Source organism: Symphalangus syndactylus, chromosome 4, assembly GCF_028878055.3.
Source record: "Symphalangus syndactylus isolate Jambi chromosome 4, NHGRI_mSymSyn1-v2.1_pri, whole genome shotgun sequence".
NCBI classification, from domain to species: Eukaryota; Metazoa; Chordata; class Mammalia; order Primates; family Hylobatidae; genus Symphalangus; species Symphalangus syndactylus.
In genome coordinates this window covers 35,079,905-35,105,030 of record NC_072426.2, presented here as the reverse complement: position 1 = coordinate 35,105,030, position 25,126 = coordinate 35,079,905, and the positions used below count along the sequence as shown (strand labels likewise).

Here is a 25,126-nt window from a genome sequence, read left to right as displayed (position 1 = left end):
AGCTTTTAAATGTGTTTGCTCTTGCTTTTCTAGTTCTTTTAATTGTGATGTTAGGGTGTCAATTTTGGATCTCTCCTGCTTTCTCTTGTGGGCATTTAGTGCTATAAATTTCCCTCTACACACTGCTTTGAATGTGTCCCAGAGATTCTGGTATGTTGTGTCTTTTTTCTCATTGGTTTCAAAGAACATCTTTATTTCTGCCTTCATTTCATTATGTACCCAGTTGTCATTCAGGAGCAGGTTGTTCAGTTTCCATGTAGTTGAGTGGTTTTGAATGAGTTTCTTAATCCCAAGTTCTAGTTTGATTGCACTGTGGTCTGAGAGATAGTTTGTTATAATTGCTGTTCTTTTACATTGGCTGAGGAGAGTTTTACTTCCAACTATGTGGTCAATTTAGGAATAGGTGTGGTGTGGTGCTGAAAAAAATGTATATTCTGTTGATTTGGGGTGGAGAGTTCTGGACATGTCTATTAGGTCCGCTTGGTGCAGAGCTGAGTTCAATTCCTGGGTATCCTTGTTAACTTTCTGTCTCGTTGATCTGTCTCATGTTGACAGTGGGGTGTTAAAGTCTCCCATTATTATTGTGTGGGAGTCTAAGTCTCTTTGTAGGTCATTCAGGACTTGCTTTATGAATCTGGGTGCTCCTGTATTGGGTGCATATATATTTAGGATAGTTAGCTTTTCTTGTTGAATTGATCCCTTTACCATTATGTAATGGCCTTCTTTGTCTCTTTTGATCTTTGTTGGTTTAAAGTCTGTTTTATCAGAGACTAGGATTGCAACCCCTGCCTTTTTTTTTTTCCTTGCTTGGTATATCTTTCTCCATCCTTTTATTTTGAGCTTACATGTGTCTCTGCATGTGAGATGGGTTTCCTGAATACAGCACAGTAATGGGTCTTGACTGTTTATCCAATTTGCCAGTCTGTGTCTTTTAATTGGAGCATTTAGTCCATTTACATTTAAAGTTAATATTGTTATGTGTGAATTTGATCCTGTCATTATGATGTTAGCTGGTTATTTTGCTCATTAGTTGATGCAGTTTCTTCCTAGCCTCAATGATCTTTACAATTTGGCATGTTTTTGCAGTGGCTGATACCAGTTGTTCTTTTCAATTTTTAGTGCTTCCTTCAGGAGCTCTTTTAGGGCAGTCCTGGTGGTGACAAAATCACTCAGCATTTGCTTGTCTGTAAAGTATTTTATTTCTCCTTCACTTATGAAGCTTAGTTTGGCTGGATATGAGATTCTGGGTTGAAAATTCTTTTCTTTAAGAATGTTGAATATCGGCCCCCACTCTCTTCTGGCTTGTGGAGTTTCTGCTGAGAGATCAGCTGTTAGTCTGATGGGCTTCCCTTTGTGGGTAACCCGACCTTTCTCTCTGGCTGCCCTTGACATTTTTTCCTTCATTTCAACTTTGGTGAATCTGACAATTATGTGTCTTGGAGTTGCTCTTCTCGAGGAGTATCTTTGTGACATTCTCTGTATTTCCTGAATCTGAATGTTGGCCTGCCTTGCTGGATTGGAGAAGTTCTCCTGGATAATATCTTGCAGAGTGTTTTCCAACTTGGTTCCATTTTCCCCGTCACTTCCAGGTACACCAGCAGACGTAGATTTGGTCTTTTCACATAGTCCCATATTTCTTGGAGGCTTTGTTCATTTCTTTTTATTCTTTTTTCTCTAAACTTCCCTTCTCGCTTCATTTCATTCATTTCATCTTCCATCATTGATACCCTGTCTTCCAGTTGATTGCGTCGGCTCCCAAGGCTTCTGCATTCTTCACGTAGTTCTCAAGCCTTGGCTTTCAGCTCCACCAGCTCCTTTAAGCACTTCTCTGTATTGTTTATTCTAGTTATACATTTGTCTAAATTTTTTTCAAAGTTTTTAACTTCTTTGCCTTTGGTTTGAATTTCCTCCTGTAGCTCAGAGTAGTTTGATCATCTGAAGCCTTCTTCTCTCAACTTGTCAAAGTCATCCTCCGTCCAGCTTTGTTCTGTTGCTGGTGAGGAACTGCGTTCCTTTGGAGGAGGAGAGGTGCTCTGCTTTTTAGAATTTCCAGTTTTTCTGCTCTTTGTGGTTTTATCTACTTTTGGTCTTTGATGATGGTGATGTACAGGTGGGTTTTTGGTGTGGATGTCCTTTCTGTTAGTTTTCCTTCTAACAGATGGGACCCTCTCTGCAGGTCTGCTGGAATTTGCTAGAGGTCCACTCCAGACCCTGTTTGCCTGGGTATCAGCAGTAGAGGGTGTAGAACAGTGGATTTTCATGAACCGTGAATGCTGCTGCCTGATCGTTCCTCTGGAAGTTTTGTCTCAGAGGAATACCTGGCCGTGTGAGGTGTCAGTCTGCCCCTACTTGGGGGTGCCTCCCAGTTAGGCTGCTTGGGGGTCAGGGGTCAGGGACCCACTTGAGGAGGCAGTCTGCCCATTCTCAGATCTCCAGCTGCATGCTGGGAGAACCACTACTCCCTTCAAAGCTGTCAGATAGGGTCATTTAAGTCTGCAGAGGTTACTGCTGTCTTTTTGTTTGTCTGTGCCCTGCCCCTAGAGGTGGAGCCTACAGAGGCAGGCAGGCCTCTCTGAGCTGTGGTGGGCTCCACCCGGTTCGAGCTTCCAGGCTGCTTTGTTTACCTAAGCAAGCCTGGGCAATGGCGGGCACCCCTCCCCCAGCCTCGCTGTTGCCTTGCAGTTTGATCTCAGACTGCTGTGCTAGCAATCAGCGAGACTCCGTGGCGTAGGACCCTCCAAGCCAGGTGCGGGATATAATCTCCTGGTATGCTGTTTTTTAAGCCCGTCGGAAAAGCGCAGTATTAGGGTGGGAGTGACCTGATTTTCCAGGTGCATCTGTCACCCCTTTCTTTGACTAGGAAAGGGAACTCCCTGACCCCTTGCACTTCCTGAGTGAGAAAATGCCTCGCCCTGCTTCGGCTCTTGCACGGTGCGCTGCACCCACTGTCCTGTGCCCATTGTCTGACACTCTGTAGTGAGATGAACCCAGTACCTCAGCTGGAAATGCAGAAATCATCCATCTTCTGCATCACTCACACTGAGAGCTGTAGACCGGAGCTCTTCCTATTCGGCCATCTTAGATCCCAAAAAACCCAAAAGCCATTTTAAAAAGAACAAAAGAATCACATTACCTGATTACTATAAAGCTACAAAATTGGAGAAAGGAGAGATACATGCATCAGTGGAACAACATAGAAAGTCCAGATAAAGACTAACATATATTATCAATTTTCAGCAAAAATATCAAGCAATTTAATGGGGGAATAAAAGTCTTTTAAAAAAATACTGCTGGAACAACTGGAAATCTGTATGGGAAAAGAAAAATTAACACCAGTCTTTACCCCATACCATACTGTAAAACTAACCCTAACTGTATTGTAGCCCTAAATATAAAAGCTAAAGTTGTAATTGTTGTAGAAGAAAAATATTTGTGACCTTGGCTTTGTGATCTTGTCTGAGATTTCTCAGGACACAAAAAGCATGACTACAAGAGAGAATAATTCATCAAGTGGGTACTGTCAAGATAAAAACTCCTGCTTTTTGAAAAATGTTAAGAAAACAGAAAATGTAGCGAATAGGAGGAAATATTTATGATATATATATCTAAGAACTTGTACCTAGAAATTATAGAGGTCTCTTACAATTATAACAAGACAACTGAAGAAAAGATACTTCACAAATGAAAATATATAATTGGTCAAATAAACACATCAGGAGAGGCTCACCATCGTGAGTGGTGCTTGGGGAACTACAAATGTGTAAAGGCCTGCACTTTGTAGAACTTACCCAGACTCCACCTCCTATCTGGTCTCTAGAGAGCCCTTGCCCAGTCTTTCTGTAGTATAGTTTTTGATATTGGTTTCATTCTTTATCCTGCCTCTGCTTCGACTTCTAACTACTTCCTCGTTCAAAGTTATCAGACTGGAACCTTCGTGGTCCCATTTCTTTGCCCAGTTTAGTTTTGTTTTTTTTTTTGCATTTTGCCTGGAAGGCTGTCACCTCCTCAGACAATAATATGGTAAACAAGCTGGTGTCTTCCTTCCTCAATAAAAACCTCCCAAGGAATTTCAGTACTTGACTAATACTGTTCTTAATTGTTACTCTTTACACGATCATGCCCCCATTTATGCCTCTGTTTCTATTTCCTTTTCTCCTTGGCTTTTGATTAAGGGTTTAAGGTTCTTTTTCTGAATGAGACCTTTTCCAAGTTCTTTATCTCTCCTTCTTTTAATTCCATTAGTGTAGTGTAGTTTTTGTTGTTTTTGAGACAGGGTCTCCTTCTGTTGCCCTGGATGGAGTGCAGTGGTGCAATCATGGCTCACTGCAGCCTTGATCTCCTGGGCTTAAGTGATCGTCCTAGCTCAGCCGCCTGAGTAGCTAGGGCTACAGGTGTGCGCCACTATGCCTGGCTAATTGTTTTATTTTTATTTCTAGTAGAGACGAGGTCTTGCTGTGTCTTGAACTCCTGGGCTTAAGCAATGCTCCCCCCTGGGATTACTTGAGTGCTGGCAGTACTTGGCTTTCCAAAAACACTGGGATTACTTGGCTTCCCAAAACACTGGGATTACTTGGCCTCCCAAAGTGCTAGGATTACAGGCATGAGCCACTGTCCCCAGACTATCAGTATAGTCTTTGAACTCACTAAGATGATACTAGTTCTTCCAGAAAAATTCTGTTATTTTTATAGGCAGAAGTTAAACAACTATCAGCAAGTTTAATATTTTTTTCTTAAAATTATATTTTATAAGATTTTACTATCTAGTTTTTAGACTAGCAGTCTTTTAACTGAGCACTATTTGAGTGTTTGTTTTGTTGTGTGTGAGAGGTCAGAGTGCCTAGAGTGGAAGGGAAGACAGTTGGGTACATTTAATTAAACACTTGTATAGTGCTTCCTATATGCCAGGCACTATTGTTAGCACTACCACAAATATAACTCTTCTTCACAAAAACCCAACGAAGTAGATACTCTCATTATCTCTGTTTTACCAGTGAGAAAACTGAGGCAGAGAGGAGTTAGGAAATCCACAGCAAGGACAGGCAGCTAATAAATAACAGAGCTCGTATTTGAAGTGAGAGTCTGGCCCCAAAGTCTATCTAAATTGCTAATCTAGGCTGCATTATATAGCAAAAACATGCATGTTAATTCACAATGTTATTGTTAAAATAGAACATGAAGTTCATTTGCATTTTACTCAGAAAAGTATGTTTCTTGTGTATGTCCTCAATCTGCCAAATTAAATGTCTTTATGAATTTCTTTAAAGTTTTGGGCTTTATGTGAGGAGCTCTGTTAGTTTTGACTGAGGCCCTTGCTGAAACAGTTTGACCAATTTCTATAGGAGAGTGTAGCGGGCTCCCTATGTCAGAAGCTGGAATGACCACTGATCTTGATGTGTTATCCTTGAACACACAAAGTATCTGTTTTCTGGCTAAAAGCAGTTTCTAGGACTTCATTACTTCTATCAGCTAATTTTATTTCAGTAGTAGCTAATTTTATTTCAGGGCTAATTTTATACAGGTACATTGTGTGTGTGTGTACACATTCATATACATAAACACACACACACACATATATAAAACTATATATATATATAGTTTTAGAAAAGGGATCTTGCTTTGTCACCCAGGCTGGAATGCAGTGGCTCAACCATAGCTCACTGTAGCCTCAAACTTCTGTGCTCAAGCAGTCTTCTCACCTCAACCTCCTGAGTAGCTGGAATTACAGGTGTGTGCCACCACATCTGGCTATTTTTGTTGTTGTTGTTGTTAAATTTTCGTAGGAAAGGAGGGCTCACTGTGTTGCCTAGGATGGTCTAGAACTTCTGAACTCAAGCAATTGTTTTGCCCTGGCCTTCCAAAGTACTGGGATTACAGGCACGAGCTACCATGCTGGGCCCAGATACATCATATTTTTGACCTTTCATGACAGTTTATTTGAAAACTTTGAAGCTGAGTGGAGAACAACAAAGTTGTGATGAGATACAATTGCTGCAAACACCCTCCTGGGGTCCATTATTAGATTAGTGTCTTGTCTACAAAGCAGTCTCTCCATCCTCTAATTCAAAGTCTTCCCTCCATAAAATTTCAAATTTTTCACAGTATCTTTCACAGAAGCCAGAGGATTGTCACAATTATGCATATTAGAACTATGCATGCCAATGTCTATTGTACTTCATGTAGGGAGCAAATTTTGCCTTATGTTTATTTTGACTGATTCAGCACTTGCTGTCAAAGGGCATGGATCTTATTCACCTTAGTTTTCTTTAGCAGTACCTAGCTAGCATGGGACTTTAAAGCAGGAGCTTGTAAATTTTTTTTTTTGTAAAGGAGTACATAGTACTTTGTGAGCTATTCAGTCTCTGTTACAGCTATTCAGCTCTGCTGGTGTAGCTCTAAAGCAGCCTAGCTAATATGTAAATGAATGGGTGCAGCTGTGTTCCAACAGAACTTTGTTTACAAAAACAGGTAACAGGCTGGATTTGGCCCTGTGCCACTCTTTGTTGATCCCTTCCTTAGAGCATAAATTTAGCAAACTATCTAGCAGTCAGAAGGATAGGCTGCACTGTGTGACAGATAACTCGAAGATCTCAGTGGCTTTGTACATCAGTGCATATTTTTTGCTGATGCTTTCTGTCTAGTGGGAATTGGCAGGAGATTTCTGCTCATTCTAGACACTCAGGGACCCAGGCTGATGGAGACTTCTTCTAGATGTGCTCTCATGCAGTGAACAAAAGGCAAGGTGACAGATCATGAACTGTCTCTTAAAGCTTCCATCTGAAGGCGACACATTTCATTGGTTGAAACAAGTCCCATAGCCAACCCTAACTTCAAAGGGAACAGGCAGGGAGATAAAATCCTATCATGAACCTAAAAGAAAGAGAAATGGAGTGTTTGTGAATAGCCCAAGAATGATAACAGATAAAACATACAAGAGCATAAAAACATACAAACGCAGAGCTGCTCAGGCTGAAGCTGTAGTGAGGTGGCTAAAAGCTCTCTCCTAAGGCACCTTCAGGGGCCTCCTAGAGCTCAGTAGATTGTAGTTTAAAAGGCTCTGCCTTAGAGAAAACAACGGCCTACTCAGTTGGGAGAACTAGTTCTAGATTTCAAAGAGGTGTATCAAAAATATGTTGAGCTGAATTGATTTCACATAAGATATCATTTTTGAAGCAATTCACTGACTTTGCTAAGCTTTTATTATAATTCTTACCCTTGGTATTTCATCTTAAGATACTTATCTAGGATGTTATCAGAAGTACTGTTCCCATAAACATATTAAGATGCCTGTGCTTTTATAGGTTAAATGATTACCATGGTAAAAATCATTACACTATTAAAGAACTGTAGAGATGTGTACCTTAAAAAGTATTGTTTATTTTTGATAATATACTTTTAAATGTATTTATTAGGAGTTGGTGTTGATCTGGGTGGTTTTTTGATGGGGAGACTTGCTCTATGCTCTTCCTCCCCGTGGAGTTCCTGGGAGGGCATGTGTCAGAATACTGGCAATCCAAGAAGCAAAGTGCTCTCTCTTAGTAACTGGGAAGCTATGTTCGGGTATCTTGAATCTGTCTTCGGAACAGAGGGTTAGGTGGTTCTGCACAGGAAATTAGCCAGGAATGGCCAGTTCCTAAGAAGGACATTGTGTCCCTTTATACTCGCTGATGCATGGAACCGAGAAAAAGAGTCGTGGGAGCACAGCTTTGTGCCTTCATAAGGTACACTCACCCTGCAGGTTATGGTTGCCTTGGGCTGTGGCCAGTATGATTAGCAGATTTTCCTTGGTTTTGGGGAAGCAGGAGCAGAAGCAGGAGCAGGAGCAGAAGGAGCCTGGAAATAGCTGGAAGGGGTGTATCTGGGGTGGGAAGAGGAGCAGAAGCAGTATCTACTCCCAGCAAGGATTTTTTTTTTTTTTTTTTTTTTTTTAGACAGTCTTATTCTGTCACCCAGGCTGGAGTTCAGTGGCATGAACTCAGCTCACTACAACCTCTGCCTCCTGGGTTCAAGCGATTCTCCTGCCTCAGCCTTCTGAGTAGCTGGGACTACAGGCACACGCCACCACGCCTGGCTAATTTTTGTATTTTTTGTAGAGATGAGGATTTCACTGTGTTGGTCAGGCTGGTCTTAAACTCCTGACATCATGGTCCACCCGTCTGGGCCTCCCAAAGTGCTAGGATTACAGGCATGAGCCACCATGCCCAGCCCTCCCAACAAGATTTTAAAGAAACTTCCCTGGCCAGGCGTAGTGGCTCACGCCTGTAATCCCAGCACTTTGGGAGGCCGAGATGGGTGGATCATTAGGTCAGGAGTTTGAGACCAGCCTGGCCAACATAGTGAAATCCCATATCTATTAAAAATACAAAAAAAAAAAAAAAAATTAACTGGGCATGGTGGCTCACACCTGTAATCCCAGCTACTCAGGAGGCTGAGGTAGGAAAATTGCTTGAACCCAGGAGGCGGAGCTCACAATGAGCCAAGATGGCGCCATGGCACTCCAGCCTGGGAGACAGTGCGAGACTCCATCTCAAAAAAAAAAAAAAAAAAAGAGGCCGGGCGCAGTGGCTTACTCCTGTAATCCCAGCACTTTGGGAGGCTGAGGTGGGTGGATCACGATGTCAAGAGATCCAGACCATCCTGGCCAATGTGGTGAAACCCCATCTTTACTAAGAATACAAAAATTAGCCAGGCATGGTGGCAGGCACCTGTAGTCCCAGCTACTCTGGAGGCTGAGGCAGGGGAATCACTTGAACCTGGGAGGCAGAGGTTGCAGTGAGCCAAGATCGCGCCACTGCACTCCAGCCTGGTGACAGAGTAAGACTCTGTCTCAGAAAAAAAAAAAAAAAAAGGCAAATTTTGTTTCTCTCTTGAAAATTTGAAAAATCTGTTTTTATTCCTAAAAATGTGGTTTCAGTTGAAAAGGGAAAGGTTTTCCTCTATTCTGTGCTACACAATGACATGTTTTTAGACCCTAACTTGTTCCTTGTGCAACTGATATCCTTAAACAGCATTACAGATAGAATTTGTCCTCTCTTTTCCAGGTCCATACAGGACATACTATAAAACTTTTTCACAAGGCAAGTTTTTGTTTTGTTTTGTTTTGTTTTGTTTTTTACTGTTTTTAGACACTGTGAGTTTAAAATTTTATTTAAATTGAGATTCTTCTGTATCATCTAAGTATTTATATTGTGTTTAAATTTTGTTATAGGGCATTCTGAACATATTTTACTGTCCCAATAAATCGTCAATTAAGTTGTCCAGTGATGACTAAAAAACCTGTCAAAGAAAATTTAAGCAATAGCCAGCAGATGGCAGCAAGGCGTTGTATATGAAATAAAACTTTGCTGAGGACATTGTATTGCAGCTGCAATTTGGCATTATTAAGGCAAAATGACTTCATATTTCATTTAGAAAAGTATATTTTCAACCAAAAACTTTTAAATGAGGTCTGAGCAATTTCTCCCTTGATTATAGCCTAAATTACATCATTTCAGGTGTCTTGGCTTGACCTACCACATAGCTAACACCTTAAGGTTAGGCATAACATGTTATACCTTTTATTTCTCCTCTAAACATTGTTCAGCACAGTGCCAGGCACATAATTGCTCACCTACTTGCTCATCAGTGTTTTAGCTTAAAAATGATTCAAATATGTTATTGTTATTGTGCTTTCTATTCAAAATATTGTTTCATAAAGCCCTGAAAGCCTGTAATGTGTATATACATCACACACACATATACATGCAACACATACAAATATACCCCAATGACCATGCTACATAGAATAATTTATATTAGAAAGTTTCATATGTGAAACTTCTGTGAAGGTTATCAGGGATTTCCATGTTGCTAAATCCCAGGGACACATTTCAGGGCTCATCTTCCTTGTCCTTAGCAACTTCTACACTGGGGTCTCTTGGCTTATAGCATTCTACATTTTCCTATTTTCCCTTCCTTTTCCAGCAGCAACTGCTTAATAGTCATTAAATTCCTCCTCTTCTTCTTCTTCTTGAGCTAAATGTTGGGGTTCCTCAGGTCACAGTAATCTCTGACATCCTTCTTTCATGCCCTATAATCAAACCAGTGACTTCTCTCCATAATAGGCTCCTACCCCAGGGATGTCACAGGCCCTGAGCCTGGAACTGGATCTCTGTAGTTGTCTTTTTGTTGTTGAAGAGATGGAGTCTTGCTATGTTGCCTAGGCTAGTCTAGAACTCCGGGCCTCAAGCTGTCCTCCTGCCTCCATCTCCCAAGTAGCTGGGACTACAGGCATGAGCTACCTAGTCCAGCCTGCAGTTGTCTTTTATTTGGTTTTCTTATCTTTAGACTTGCTTTCTACTAATCCCTTCTCCACATTTCTCCAGAAAGAGCTTTTCCAAAGTGATCTTACTTCTTTGTGTAGAACACTTCCAAGTTTCTTCATTGCTCTTAAGAATAAAGCCCCAAGTCCTTAACACTGTACTGTATTTCTGGCCCAATTAATGTTGTCACGTCAATCTTGAGCCATTCTCCCTCACTCATTGTACTCTAACCATATAGTTTTTTTTTCTTTTCATTTCCACAAAAGACCTTGGCTCCCTGCCTGCTGATATTGGGACATGTTGTAATCTTTGCCTGGTACTCTCTTGAAGGCCTCCAACCCAGTGTCAGTTTAAATGCCACTTTCCTAAGAGCTCCTTCTCTTCCCCATAGTTGATATTAGATCCTCCTCCTGTATCAAGTTCTCATTTTATGTTGCATTTATTTCAGAGCATTTATCACAACTCTAATTAAATACAATTTTGTGTAACCATGTGTACCCTCCTAGACTGTAAGCTCCGCAGGAAGGGAGACTTACTACCTGGTTCTTTTTGTAACCTGATTCTTAGCAAAATCTTTGAGACAGATCAGGCTGCTATGAACCTAAGATCAACTGTGTTTAATAAATGCCTCAGGAGCTTCAGAAATATTTTTTTATTATTATTTTCCTCTTCTCTTGAGACAAAGTCTCACTCTGTTGACCAGGCTGGGGTGCAGTGGTGTCATCTTGGCTCACTGCAAACTCCACCTCCTGGGTTTAAGCAATTCTTTTGCCTCAGCCTCCCTAGTAGTTGGGATTACAGGCGCCCACCACCATGGCCAGCTAATTTTTGTATTTTATTAGAGACGAGGTTTCCCCATGTTAGCCAGGCTAGTCTCGAACTCCTGACCTCAAGCAATCCACCCAGCTTCAGCCTCCCAAAGTGCTGGGATTACAGGTGTGAGTCACTGTGACTGGCCTATTCTTATTTTCTAAAGCTTATCTTTTCATTGTCATAGATAATATATTAACTTACTAGACCAATAACTTTGGTAAAAATATCATTCTGAGAAAAACTACTCATGTCAAAATGCAATTTTTAGAATAACAGATGTATTTATAAGAAGTGGCTTAGCTTTCTTTTTAAAGATCAATAATTTTTTAATAGAATGTATGCACATTTTTATTTTGTTTTGTTTTTGTAATGCCTACAGAAAATTGTGGAAAAAATAAATTAGGTGACAAAAGAGGATTTCAAATTCTGGGCATCAAAAAAATCTCATTAGGAAAAATTTTCTTAGGATATATGAGAATTACATACATCCTAACCCACATTTCTAGAAATATCTAAAATTAAATGGAAAAAGCATTAAGATATTTGTATAAAAGCCTCATACATTTTTACAGTAAATAAAACTTTAGCCCTAATCAACCTTGTAGATGACAATTACTCCTAAAAATATACCTGAGTTTTATGTTTAAATTTGAACATCAGGGAAGAGCAGCAATGACTCATCGTTTTTTTTTTTTTTTTTAACTAAAACTATCTGTAATTCAGGCCTGAATCTCAGCTTTTTTTTTTTTTTTTTTTAAACTAAATTAACTTCCTTGGATAGTTTTTCTTATTGATTTTAAAATTTTCTTTTGGCATAATAAGTATTGAATACCTCCCTGCTACATGACTCACAATTATACTTTTCTGTAAGATACATGATCTCTTCCATTATCTAATCTAGGAGAAGAGGGAGGGGAGGTTGAAGAGGATCAGTGTGTGGCTGGAGGAGAATTATTTGCCAAGAATAGTGTAATCAATCCCATAAACCAAGCTGCAATTTTAAGAATCCTGTTGTGATGGTGATTAGACTCATAAATCTCTTTGCTGCATTTTTTTTCCAATAGAAGATGTGGTACTTTTAAAGACAATTATGCCTTCATTTGGTTCAAAGAATAATTTAAAACCTACTGGTTTTTATTTAGTGATGAATGTATTTACTTAGAAACATAACATGAAGGAAAAATCTTCATGAACCTAGAGCAGAAATTTTTGAAAATTCCTTTTTCATGCTACATGAAAACATTTTAAAATATGAGTAAAACTATATTTTAAAGGCTGAAATAATTAGTGGAATCTACCTTGTATATTTATTGGTTTGGGCAGATGCTATGTTCTCCTTATTTTCTCTGGGCACCTCTATCAAGAGATTGGCCATGCCCAATAAGCCAGTACCTGCATGGTGAGTGTCGATAAAACCAAGAGACGAGAAGTCATCTTACATTCATTACTCTCTTCTCCAACAGATAAGCAAAACAGACGTTCATTACATTATTCATTTACTATTAGTCTGGGTTCTTTTGGTTTCCTCTGGCAGAAACCACACTCAAATTAGCTTAAACAAAAGATGGAAAATAATTGGCTAATGTAGTTAAAAGGGCCAGGAGGGGATATTTTTAGGCATACAGGGCTGGGGATAGGGACTCAAATAGCACTGTCACATTTATGTTTCTTTCCCTTTGATACTCAGCACAACTTCCCTCTTGGTAGGCTCTTGTCCTAGGAACACATTCTCTGGGAATGATAAAGATTTTCTTTCCTGGTCCTGGATTACAAGTCCCTCAGATAAAAATGTCTTCCAGTATCCATACAAATGCTTGAACAAGAAACCTGATGGGCTCTGCTTGGGTCATGTTCCATTTGTTGATTAACCACTGGGCTTTGGGAGTGGGGTCACATGTCACTCTGGGCCATGTGGATATGCCCATCACTGTGGCAGAGGTTGTAGCACTCAAATTGAGAGCTCTTCCATGTGAGAAAGGTTAGTCCCTAGAAGGTAAAATGAGAGTCTATGTATTAGGGTTCTCTAGAAGGACATAGCTAATAGGATGGATGGATGGATAGATAGATAGATAGATAGATAGATAGATAGATAGATAGATAGATAGAAAGAAAGAGGAGTATATTAAGTATTAACTTATACAATCACAAGCTCCCACAATAGGCTGTCTGCAAGCTTGTGGAGCAAGTAGAGCCAGTCCGAGTTTAAAACTGAAGAGCCTGGAGTCCGAGGGCAGCAAGCATCCAGTACAGGAGAAAGATGTAGGCTGGGAGGCTAGGCCAGTCTCGCATTTTTACATTTTTCTCCCTGCTTTATTCTGGCTGTGCTGGCAGCTGATTAGATTGTGTCCACCTAGATTAAGAGTGGGTCTGCCTTTCCCAGCCCACTGACTCAAATGTTATTCTCCTTTGGCAACACCCTCACAGACACACCCAGGATCAATACTTTGTATCCTTCAAGTTGCCACTCACTATTAACCATCACAGTCTGTCCCCAGGTCAAGGAAGGGCTGACAGATTAAATATAAGATGGAGCCAGGATACCAGGATTATTAACATTGAGTATGTGCTTATTGAAAACAATCTCAAAATACAGAAAAGTATAAAAGAGAAAATAATGCTTCACATTTTATTATAATACATTTGTTTTTATACGTGTGTGTATGTTTTAATTATGTAGCTGAATTTTCTGTTCTATCAAGTTTTATATCATGTATAATATTTTGAAGCTCTGTTATTAGACACATGCACATTGTAAATAATTAAATCTTCTCGTTAAATTAACTCCTTATTATAAAATGCCTGTTTTTACCGATGATAATATTCTTTATTCTCAAGCCTGCTTTTCTCATATGAATTTAGCCTTTTTAGCTTTTTTTGTCTTTGTTAGTATTTGTATGATCTATCCTCTTTCGTCATTTTACTTTTAACCTGTGTCTATAAATTTCAAGCAGATTTCTCATAGAAAGCATATAGGTGAGTCTTATTTTTTTATCCAGTTTGATACTTTTTGCTTTTTCATTGGAATATTAAATGATTTACAGTAAATGTAATTACTGATATGATTTGGTTTACATCTCTTATTTTGCTATCTGTTTACTATTTGATCCATGTGTTCTTTGTTTTTGTTTTCCATTCTTTTTTTGAAATAACCATTTTTAAGGATTCTGTTTTATCTCATTTATTAGCTTACTAGAAATACTTCTGTGTTTTATCTTTTTTTCTTTATTATTATTATTATTATACTTTAAGTTTTAGGGTACATGTGCACAATGTGCAGGTTTGTTACATATGTATCCATGTGCCATATTGCTGTGCTGCACCCATTAACTCATCATTTAGAATTAGGTATATCTCCTAATGCTGTCCCTCCCCCCTCCTCCCACCCCACAACAGTCTCCAGAGTGTGATGTTCCCCTTCCTGTGTCCATGAGTTCTCATTGTTCAATTCCCACCTATGAGTGAGAACATGCGGTGTTTGGTTTTTTTGTCCTTGCGATAGTTTACAGAGAATGATGGTTTCCAGTTTCATCCATGTCCCTACAAAGGACATGAACTCAACATTTTTTATGGCTGCATAGTATTCCATGGTGTATATGTGCCACACTTTCTTAATCCAGTCTATCATTGTTGGACATTTGGGTTGGTTCCAAGTCTTTGCTGTTGTGAATAGTGCCACAATAAACATATGTGTGCATGTGTCTTTATAGCAGCATGATTTATAGTCCTTTGGGTATATACCCAGTAATGGGATAGCTGGGTCAATGGTATTTCTAGTTCTAGATCCCTGAGGAATCGCCACACTGACTTCCACAATGGTTGAACTAGTTTACAGTCCCATCAACAGTGTAAAAGTGTTCCTATTTCTCCACATCCTCTCCAGCACCTGTTGTTTCCTGACTTTTTAATGATGGCCATTCTAACTGGTGTGAGATGGTATCTCATTGTGGTTTTGATTTGCATTTCTCTGACAGCCAGTGATGATGAGCATTTTTTCATGTGTTTTTTTGGCTGTATAAATGTCTTCTTTTGAGAAGTGTTTGTTCATGTCCTTTGCCCACTTTTTGATGGGGTTGTTTGTTTTTTTCTTGTAAATTTGTTTGAGTTCATTGTAGATTCTGGATATTAGCCCTTTGTCAGATGAGTAGGTTGCGAAAATTTTCTCCCATTTTGTAGGTTGCCTGTACACTCTGATGGTAGTTTCTTTTGCTGTACAGAAGCTCTTTAGTTTAATTAGGTCCCATTTGTCAATTTTGGCTTTTGTTGCCATTGCTTTTGGTGTTTTAGACATGAAGTCCTTGCCCATGCCTAAGTCCTGAATGGTATTGCCTAGGTTTCTTCTAGGGTTTTTATGGTTTTAGGTCTAACATGTAAGTCTTTGATCCATCTTGAATTAATTTTTGTATAAGGTGTAAGGAAGGGATCCAGTTGCAGCTTTCTACATATGGCTAGCCAGTTTTCCCAGCACCATTTATTAAATAGGGAATCCTTTTCCCATTGCTTGTTTTTATCAGGTTTGTCAAATATCAGATAGTTGTAGATATGTGGCATTATTTCTGAGGGCTCTGTTCTGATCCATTGATCTATGTCTCTGTTTTGGTACCAGTACCATGCTGTTTTGGTTACTGTAGCCTTGTAGTATAGTTTGACATCAGGTAGTGTGATGCCTCCAGCTTTGTTCTTCTGGCTTAGGATTGACTTGGCAATGCGGGCTCTTTTTTGGTTCCATATGAACTTTAAAGTAGTTTTTTCCAATTCTGTGAAGAAAGTCATTGGTAGCTTGATGGGGATGGCATTGAATCTATAAATTACCTTGGGCAGTATGGCCATTTTCACGATATTGATTCTTCCAACCCATGAGCATGGAATGTTCTTCCATTTGTTTGTATCCTCTTTTATTTCATTGAGCAGTGGTTTGTAGTTCTCCTTGAGGAGGTCCTTCATGTCCCTTGTAAGTTGGATTCCTAGGTATTTTATTCTCTTTGAAGCAACTGTGAATGGGAGTTCACTCATGATTTGGCTCTCTGTTTGTCTGTGATTGGTGTACAAGAATGCTTGTGATTTTTGTACATTGATTTTGTAACCTGAGACATTGCTGAAGTTGCTTCTCAGCTTAAGGAGATTTTGGGCTGAGACAATGGGGTTTTCTAGATATACAATCATATCATCTGCAAACAGGGACAATTTGACTTCCTCTTTTCCTAATTGAATACCCTTTATTTCCTTCTCCTGCCTAATTGCCCTGGCCAGAACCTCCAACACTATGTTGAATAGCAGTGGTGAGAGAGGGCATCCCTGTCTTGTGCCAGTTTTCAAAGGGAATGCTTCCAGTTTTCGCCCATTCAGTATGATATTGGCTGTGGGTTTGTCATAGATAGCTCTTATTATTTTGAGGTACGTCCCATGAATACCTAATTTATTGAGAGTTTTTAGCAGAAGGGTTGTTGAATTTTGTCAAAGGCGTTTTCTGCATCTATTGAGATAATCATATGGTTTTTGTCTTTGGTTCTGTTTATATGCTGGATTACATTTATTGATTTGCATATGTTGAACCAGCCTTGCATCCCAGGGATGAAGCCCACTTGATTATGGTGGATAAGCTTTTTGATGTGCTGCTGGATTCGGTTTGCCAGTATTTTATTGAGGATTTTTGCATCAATGTTCATCAAGGATATTGGTCTGAAATTCTCTTTTCTGGTTGTGTCTCTGCCAGGCTTTGGTATCAGGACAATGCTGGCCTCATAAAATGTGTTAGGGAGGATTCCCTCTTTTTCTATCAATTGGAATAGTTTCAGAAGGAGTGGTACCAGTTCCTCCTTGTACCTCTGGTAGAATTTGGCTGTGAATCCATCAGGTCCTGGACTCTTTTTGGTTGGTAAGCTACTGATTATTGCCACAATTTCAGAACCTGTTATTGGTCTATTCAGAGATTCAACTTCTTCCTAGTTTAGTCTTGGGAGGGTGTATTTGTTGAGAAATTTATCCATTTCTTTTAGATTTTCTAGTTTATTTGCATAGAGGTGTTTGTAGTATTCTCTGATGGTAGATTGTATTTCTGTGGGATTGGTGGTGATATCCCCTTTATCATTTTTTATTGTGTCTATTTGATTCTTTTCTCTTTTCTTCTTTATTAGTCTTGCTAGTGGTCTATCAATTTTGTTGATCTTTTCAAAAAACCAGCTCCTGGATTCATTAATTTTTTGAAGGGTTTTTTGTGTCTCTATTTCCTTCAGTTCTGCTCTGATTTTAGTTATTTCTTGCCTTCTGCTAGCTTTTGAATGTGTTTGCTCTTGCTTTTCTAGTTCTTTTAATTGTGATGTTAGGGTGTCAATTTTGGATCTTTCCTGCTTTCTCTTGTGGGCATTTAGTGCTATAAATTTCCCTCTACACACTGTTTTGAATGTGTCCCAAAGATTCTGGTATGTTGCGTCTTTGTTCTCGTTGGTTTCAAAGAACATCTTTATTTCTGCCTTCATTTCATTATGTACCCAGTAGTCATTCAGGAGCAGGTTGTTCAGTTTCCATGTAGTTGAGTGGTTTTGAGTGAGTTTCTTAATCCTGAGGTCTAGTTTGATTGCACTGTGGTCTGAGAGACAGTTTGTTATAATTTCTGTTCTTTTACATTTGCTGAGGAGAGCTTTACTTCCAAGTATGTGGTCAATTTTGGAATAGGTGTGCTGTGGTGTGGTGCTGAAAACAATGTATATTCTGTTGATTTGGGGTGGAGAGTTCTGTAGATGTCTATTAGGTCTGCTTGGTGCAGAGCTGAGTTCAATTCCTGGGTATCCTTGTTAACTTTCTGTCTTGTTGATCTGTCTAATGTTGACAGTGGGGTGTTAAAATCTCCCATTATTATTGTGTGGGAGTTTAAGTCTCTTTGTAGGGCACTCAGGACTTGCTTTATGAATCTGGGTTCTCCTGTGTTGGGTGCATATATATTTAGGATAGTTAGTTCTTCTTGTTGAATTGATCCCTTTACCATTATGTAATGGCCTTTTTTGTCTCTTTTGATCTTTGTTGGTTTAAAGTCTGTTTTATCCGAGACTAGGATTGCAACCCCTGCCTTTTTTTGTTTTCCATTTGCTTGATAGATCTTCCTCCATCCCTTTATTTTGAGTCTATGTGTGTCTCTGCATGTGAGATGGGTTTCCTGAATACAGCACACTCATGGGTCTTGACTCCTTATCCAGTTTGCCAGTCTGTGTCTTTTAATTGGAGCATTTAGCCCATTTACATTTAAAGTTAATATTGTTATGTGTGAATCTGATCCTATCATTATGATGTTAGTTGGTTATTTTGCTCGTTAGTTGATGCAGTTTCTTCCTAGTCTCGATGGTCTTTACAATTTGGCATGTTTTTGCAGTGGCTGGTACCGGTTGTTCCTTTCCATGTTCAGTGCTTCCTTCAGGAGCTCTTTTAGGGCAGTCCTGGTGGTGACAAAATCACTCAGCATTTGCTTGTCTGTAAAGTATTTTATTTCTCCTTCACTTATGAAGCTTAGTTTGGCTGGATATGAGATTCTGGGTTGAAAATTCTTTTCTTTAAGAATGTTGAATATCGGCCCCCACTCTCTTCTGGCTTGTAGAGTTTCTGCTGAGAGATCAGCTGTTAGTCTGATGGGCTTCCCTTTGTGGGTAACCCGACCTTTCTGTCTGGCTGCCCTTACCGTTTTTTCCTTCATTTCAACTTTGGTGAATCTGACAATTATGTGTCTTGGAATTGCTCTTCTCGAGGAGTATCTTTGTGGCATTCTCTGTATTTCCTGAATCTGAATGTTGGCCTGCCTTGCTAGATTGGAGAAGTTCTCCTCGATAATATCTTGCAGAGTGTTTTCCAACTTGGTTCCATTCTCCTGGTCACTTTCAGGTACACCAATCAGAGGTAGGTTTGGTCTTTTCACATAGTCCCATATTTCTTGGAGGCTTTGTTCGTTTCTTTTTATTTTTTCTCTAAACTTTGTGTTTTATCTTTAGCAGTTATTTACTTTAGTGGTTTGTCTATGGATTGCTCTATGTATATTTAATATCATTATATAATCAAATTCTAATATACCACCCATGTAAGAATCTTACAACAGTATTCCTCTATTTGTTCATCTCATTGTTTTGTGAGGTTATTACACATTTTACTTCTACATGTTATAAACACCACAATATATCATTGTTATTTTTACGTTAAAAAGTAACTTAAAATATAAATATATATAATATTGTTAATAGATTAAAATATTTTTAAAATTACTTCTTATATTTGCTGCTTTGGGCTCTCTTCATTTCTCTTCTAAGACCTTAAGAACCAAATTTCCATCTTTTAGTGGAGGTCTAGTGGTAATAACTTCTCTAAGCTTTTTTTTTTTTTTGGTCTAAAACTTTTTATTTCATCTTCATTTTTGAAATATATTTTTGTTGGATATAGAATTCTATATAATTCTCTTCTTTCAGAACTTTGAAGCTAACATTTCATTATCTTCCCGTTTGCTTAGTTTCTGACGTCTGTCGTTCTTATTTTTGCTCTTACTTAATGTGTCCTTTTGTCTCTGTCTGCTTTTAGCATATTTTCTTTATCATTTTATCACTTTATCAGCAATTTGATTATGATGTATCTTTGTGTGGTTTTCTTTATTTTTATTCTATTTGGGGTTTGTTGAGCTTCTAAAATCTATAGGCTTTTTATCAAATTTAGAAAATTTTCAGCCATAACTTCTTCAAATATTTTTGTACTTCTCCCCCTTTCTTTGAGACTACAGTTGTACATGTTAGACTGCTTGATATTGTCCCGCTTGTCACTGATACCCTGTTCACATTTTCAGTCATTTTTCTGTCTGTGCTATATTTAGGATAATTTGTATTTCTGTCTTCAAACTCATTGATCTTTTGTTCTTATGATGTCTAATTTTCTGTTAAGCTCATCTAGAGTACATTTGACTCTAGAAGTTATTGAGCATATTTTCAGTTCTAGAAATTTTATCTGGGTGTTTATAGTTTTTCATTTCTCTCTTTATTGTGGTTGTATTTTCCTTTATAGGCTTGAGAATATTTATAATATTTTAAATAACTTTGTTAACATTTTTATGTGCTAATTCCATCATCTGTCATTTCTGTTTCTGTTTTGATGGATTTTTTTTTCTGCTTCTTTGCATGTCTGCTAATTTTTGGTTAGGTATCAGGCATTAAGATTTTTATATTGTCGAATGCTGGATTTTGTTTTGTTCCTTTAAACAGGGTTGGATTTTTTGCTCTGTTATGTAGTTGTTACTTGCAGATCAGTTTAATCTTTTGGAGCTGCTTGTAAGTTTTGTTATGGCAGGTGCAGAGTAGTGCTTGTTCTCAGGCTAATTTAGCCCTACTACTAAGGCATGACCTTCTTGAGATCTACCCAACATTGCATGTATTACAAAGTCTCTCCACTCTGGTTGATGGCAAAAATGAATTATTTGTAACCCTGTGTAAGCTCTAGGAATTTTTCAGCCTACTGGTTCTTTCTTCTACCTCATGGAGTTTCACCTCATCCATGCATAGATCTGTACTCATTTAATGATGCAGTGAACTTCTCTGCAGATCTTTGGAACCTTCAGTGCAGTTCACTCCCCTCTTGAACTCAGCTCACAAATTGGAATTATTTCCTGACTGTTGCACTATGTTGGGGTTCTTCCTTCCGGCACTGTGGCTTGAAACTGGCTCTCAGAAAGTTGGGGCCAACCTCTTGAGGGTGTGGCAAAATGAGCACTCAGGGCTGAACTCACTCCTCCCTCTTCACTCAGGGATCACAGGTCAGAGCTGCTTTTCAATGTCTGAATAAACATTGTTACAAATATTCTTTAATTTACATCAGAAAGGAAATTCCTATAGCAGTTAATCTTTTAGGGTTAGAAACAGGAATAAGAAATATTATGTAGTTGGGTTTATTTCATAAATGTGTATTTTGTTTAACATTATAGTATTTTTCTCATGTCATCTGTTATAATCTCATTTCACTCTGAAGAGCCTCCATGATTTATTTAACTCTTCCCTTATTTTTAGAATATTATACTTGATTCCAGTTTTTCACTATGTCAGAGAAGGCCATGTTAAAAATCCTTGAACATGAATCTTTGTTTTATATATCCAGCTATATCTTTGTGATATATGTCTTAAGGTGGAATTATTAGTTTGAAGAATTTGAGAGTAGTAAGATACTACAAATATATTGCTAAATAGTTTCTAGAAAGATTGTACCAGCTTCCCTTTGGCATTGTATGAAAGTACTCATTTTGCCACACCCTCAGTAGCACTGTCTATTTTCTTCTTTCAGTGAATGTGTATCAAATGCAATTGCTATGCAACGTCCATTGCCAGGAAGAATCAAGCACAACCTTCTCCCCTAAAGGCTCATAAGTGAGTCAGGAAGAGAGATAGTAAGCCAATCACAAGAATGTGATAAATTGGGGAACTTAGTAGCATGGGGAAAAGGGTGATCAAATTCTGCCTAGGAAGAACCTGTAAAGTTTTTTATTAAGCATCTGAGGAAAAGCAGTTTTAATAAGGTTAAAGAGAGAAAAAATGTTAGAAAGATGAATGGATTAAGGTGACTGAAATGTGAAACAGCATGGCATAGGCACTGCATGGTTTAGCTGGCACTATGGGCATGTTTGGAGTGAGAATGTAGTAGGAAATAAAGCAGAATTTCAAAGTAAGAAACAGGTGTGAAGGGTTCTGCATAGTCTTGAGCAAGTGAAATGTGCTGCCCAATCTTCTCCATTTCATGGGTTTGCAGAAACCTTAAATGTAGTAAAGTTCAACTGCTTACCATCAGCTTTGTTTTTCTTACTTCTTACAAATGTTCCCAAATCTTTTCATATCATGGGCTCTGTTTCATTTGAGAGTTAACACCCAGCAGCTAAATATGGTAGCAACACTTTTTTGTTGCTTGTTTTTTAGGAGAGTAGGTTGATGCCTTGTCTGTTGTAAATTCAGTAGTTTTGATTCTTTCTTGTCATCTAAGCAGTAGACATTGCACTTCTGTGCAGGCATAGCCCTGCCTGAAGCAGTCTTTCTTGAACTGAACACAGAATCTGCTGTTTTTCCTGGATGGGTGTTCTGTCTGGGCTATTACTAACAGGCTCTCTCAGGGTGAAGATTTCATCTTGGCTGTCTGCCTTATTAAAACATAAGCAAATCATAGATATTTTGTACTGAAAAACCTAATACAAAGCCATCACACAAAGAGGAGAAGGTTGGACAACGTTAAGAACAGAGGAATTGAGACTTTGGAGGTTGATTTTTTTACAGCTTAGCTTAGGAATTAATAGGTTGAGCGATCTTGGTCAAGTCACTAACCCCTTTGAACCCCTGCTTCTTGGTGTATAAAGTGGCCTTTATATTCCCGATTAGATATAAGTTTTGAATGTGTAAGTAAGGGTTAAAATTGTTTTTAGAAAAGGAGAAGCCAAATTTCTTCATTGTGGATATAGAAATTAAATTTGTGTTGCCTATTAAAAGCAACATTTAGCTATATTATGTAATGATTTAAATTTCCAGCTTGCCAAAGATTCTTTTAATAAGCATGATTTTAGTTTTTAAACTAATTCTCTTCTCACCATGATGTGTCAACTTAATTTCTAAGCAAAATATATTGGGCTACTTTTCATTTATCTTAGCAGATACTGAAACTTAAAATGTTTCACTATGAATATAGTTAAAATAAGATGCTTATATGGTTGTGAAATATTTCCTTAAGAGTTGTCAAATGTCAAGAGTTAAAATCAGAGTAGTTGTCCTGCTTGTGGATATCCCTGGCCTTTGTCTATTTCTACTTATGCCATAATTTTAAGGCTTTCACCTGTCGTGCAATGTGAGATGAGAGAAAAGGCTGTCTGGGGCTGTGTATTATAATTTTTGTTTAAAGCACTATTAATCTGATTCTTCAGTTATTTTTGGCTGCAATGAGCTTTTTTTTTTTTTTTTTTTGGTAAAATCCAGGGTTTAAGCTATAATAATTTATTTTTTAAAATGACCACAAACATTTTAAGTCCTGAATAACGGACTTGTGCTTGAGTTTTGGGCAAATACCTCCTCATAGTTTGGATTTTACTAGTATAGAGGGCATACGTGAAATGTTCTATGAATGACTTGTATGAAATCAGGTACAAACTGATAAGGTGTTCAGAAACGATTGATGTTCGGTCCATCAGGCCTTAGAAGGAGTGGCCCTTGGTGGTTATACTTCTATCTATTCAATCTAATTTTATAGATTTTTTTCTTAGGCATGTTTGCTGCTCACATTTATATTAACTGCTTCTAATATGATTCGTGCTGGGCTGGGACTGTAATTACATGAGTTTATTCAAATTACAGATAAATCAGTAGATATTAAATCTGAAGAAGTCTCAGAAAGACCACTCTCTACAGATAGGTAAAAAGAATTTAGGTGTAACCACCTTTTAAATGATGAGAGGTCTTTCCACCAAGACTATATCTGGAGGTGTAGAGCAGGATAGAGTTAAGAAAACTGAAATATGCCTTAAGTTTAACCCCTGAATTATTAAGGTTTTAGAAATGCGTGAGCTCCCAACAGTATCATAAACCTTTGGTTAATATTCAGTAAATAATATTGTGTCTAGAATTGGTTCCTTCCGGTGGGTTCTTGGTCTTGCTGACTTCAAGAATGAAGCCGCGGACCCTTGCAGTGAGTGTTAAAAGTTCTTAAAGATGGTGTGTCTGGAGTTTGTTCCTTCAGATGTTCAGATGTGCCCAAAGTTTCTTCCTTCTGGTAGGTTCGTGGTCTCGCTGACTTCAGGAGTGAAGCCACAGACTTTCGCGGTGAGTGTTAACAGCTCATAAAGGTGGCACGTTCGGAGTTGTTTTTTCCTCCAGGTGGGTTCGTGGTCTTGCTGGCTTCAGGAGTGAAGCTGCAGACCTTCGCGGTGAGTGTTACAGCTCATAAACGCAGTGCGGACCCAAAGAGTAAGTAGCAGCAAGATTTACTATGAAAAGCAAAAGAACAAAGCTTCCACAGCGTTGAAAGGTACTGGACCTGGTTGTCGCTGTGGGCTCAGGTGGCCTGCTTTTATTCCCTTATTTGGCCCCACCCACATCCTCCTGATTGGTCCATTTTACAGAGAGTTGATTGGCCCATTTTACAGAGTGCTGATTGTTCCATTTTACAGAGTGCTGATTGGCCCATTTTACAGAGTGCTGATTGGCCCATTTTACAGAGTGCTGATTGGCCCATTTTACAGAGTGCTGATTGGTCCATTTACAATCCTTTAGCTAGGACCTAGGAAGTCCAGCTGGCTTCACTTCTCAATATTTCTTATTAGCTCATTTTTTTACTCAAGATATAAATCATAAAAAAGTTGGTTTAGGGGAGAATTTCGGAGTACAAATACTTGACAATCTTGTACTATTTTCCTCTTCTTGTTGAATTATCATGTGCCTTCAGAGATTTCCACCCAACCAAACTAGACCAACTGAACAAAACCCAAACAGAAATAGTAGGTAAAAAACTTCCAAATTAATCTCAAGGATTCTGCATTATTCTGTGGGTTGTAAAGCTTGTTATATCCCATTATACAGAATGAGTGAATCAATTGAAGTGAACTATTCTCCACTCAAATAGTTACAACTGAACTCCATGCAGATTTTATTGTAATTGAGATATGTCTCTTATTTTGATCAAAGCATTAGAGTTTACACAAGTTCCATGAGATTTGTATTCTATTTCTTTGCCCGTCTTATGTTAAAATACACTCTCTTTTGTATTTGGCTCTAAGGCAGGAAGCATTGGCAATATTACGTGGGCAAAAACAACCGCAGATATTCAGTGGCAAGCATGGATTTTCAACTCAAGAGAAAATGAAAGACAAAGAGAGAACTCAATATGGATGCTTCAGGTGGTGTGGAGGTTTAGGAAATTGCTCTGCCAATGATTTCCTTTACCATGTTGCATATTTGTAAATATCACCTGTAGTTATCTAGAAAACCAAAGAGGTGGAATACCCTTACCCACTGCCCTGACCTGCCTGCCCAGCTCTATTTTTT

General features: G+C 38.5%; 1 long non-coding RNA gene across 1 annotated transcript in view; it reads left to right on the top strand.

Moving 5' to 3' along the window:
• The window catches only part of LOC134736463 (uncharacterized), a 103,245-nt gene extending 78,352 nt beyond the window's left edge, over nt 1-24,893 (top strand). Inside the window, exons 2-3 of the long non-coding RNA XR_010120476.1 lie at nt 23,860-23,905; nt 24,859-24,893. This is a non-coding gene — a long non-coding RNA (uncharacterized lncRNA). The remainder of the gene's footprint in view (nt 1-23,859; nt 23,906-24,858) is intronic.
• The last annotated feature ends 233 nt before the right edge of the window (nt 24,894-25,126 follow it).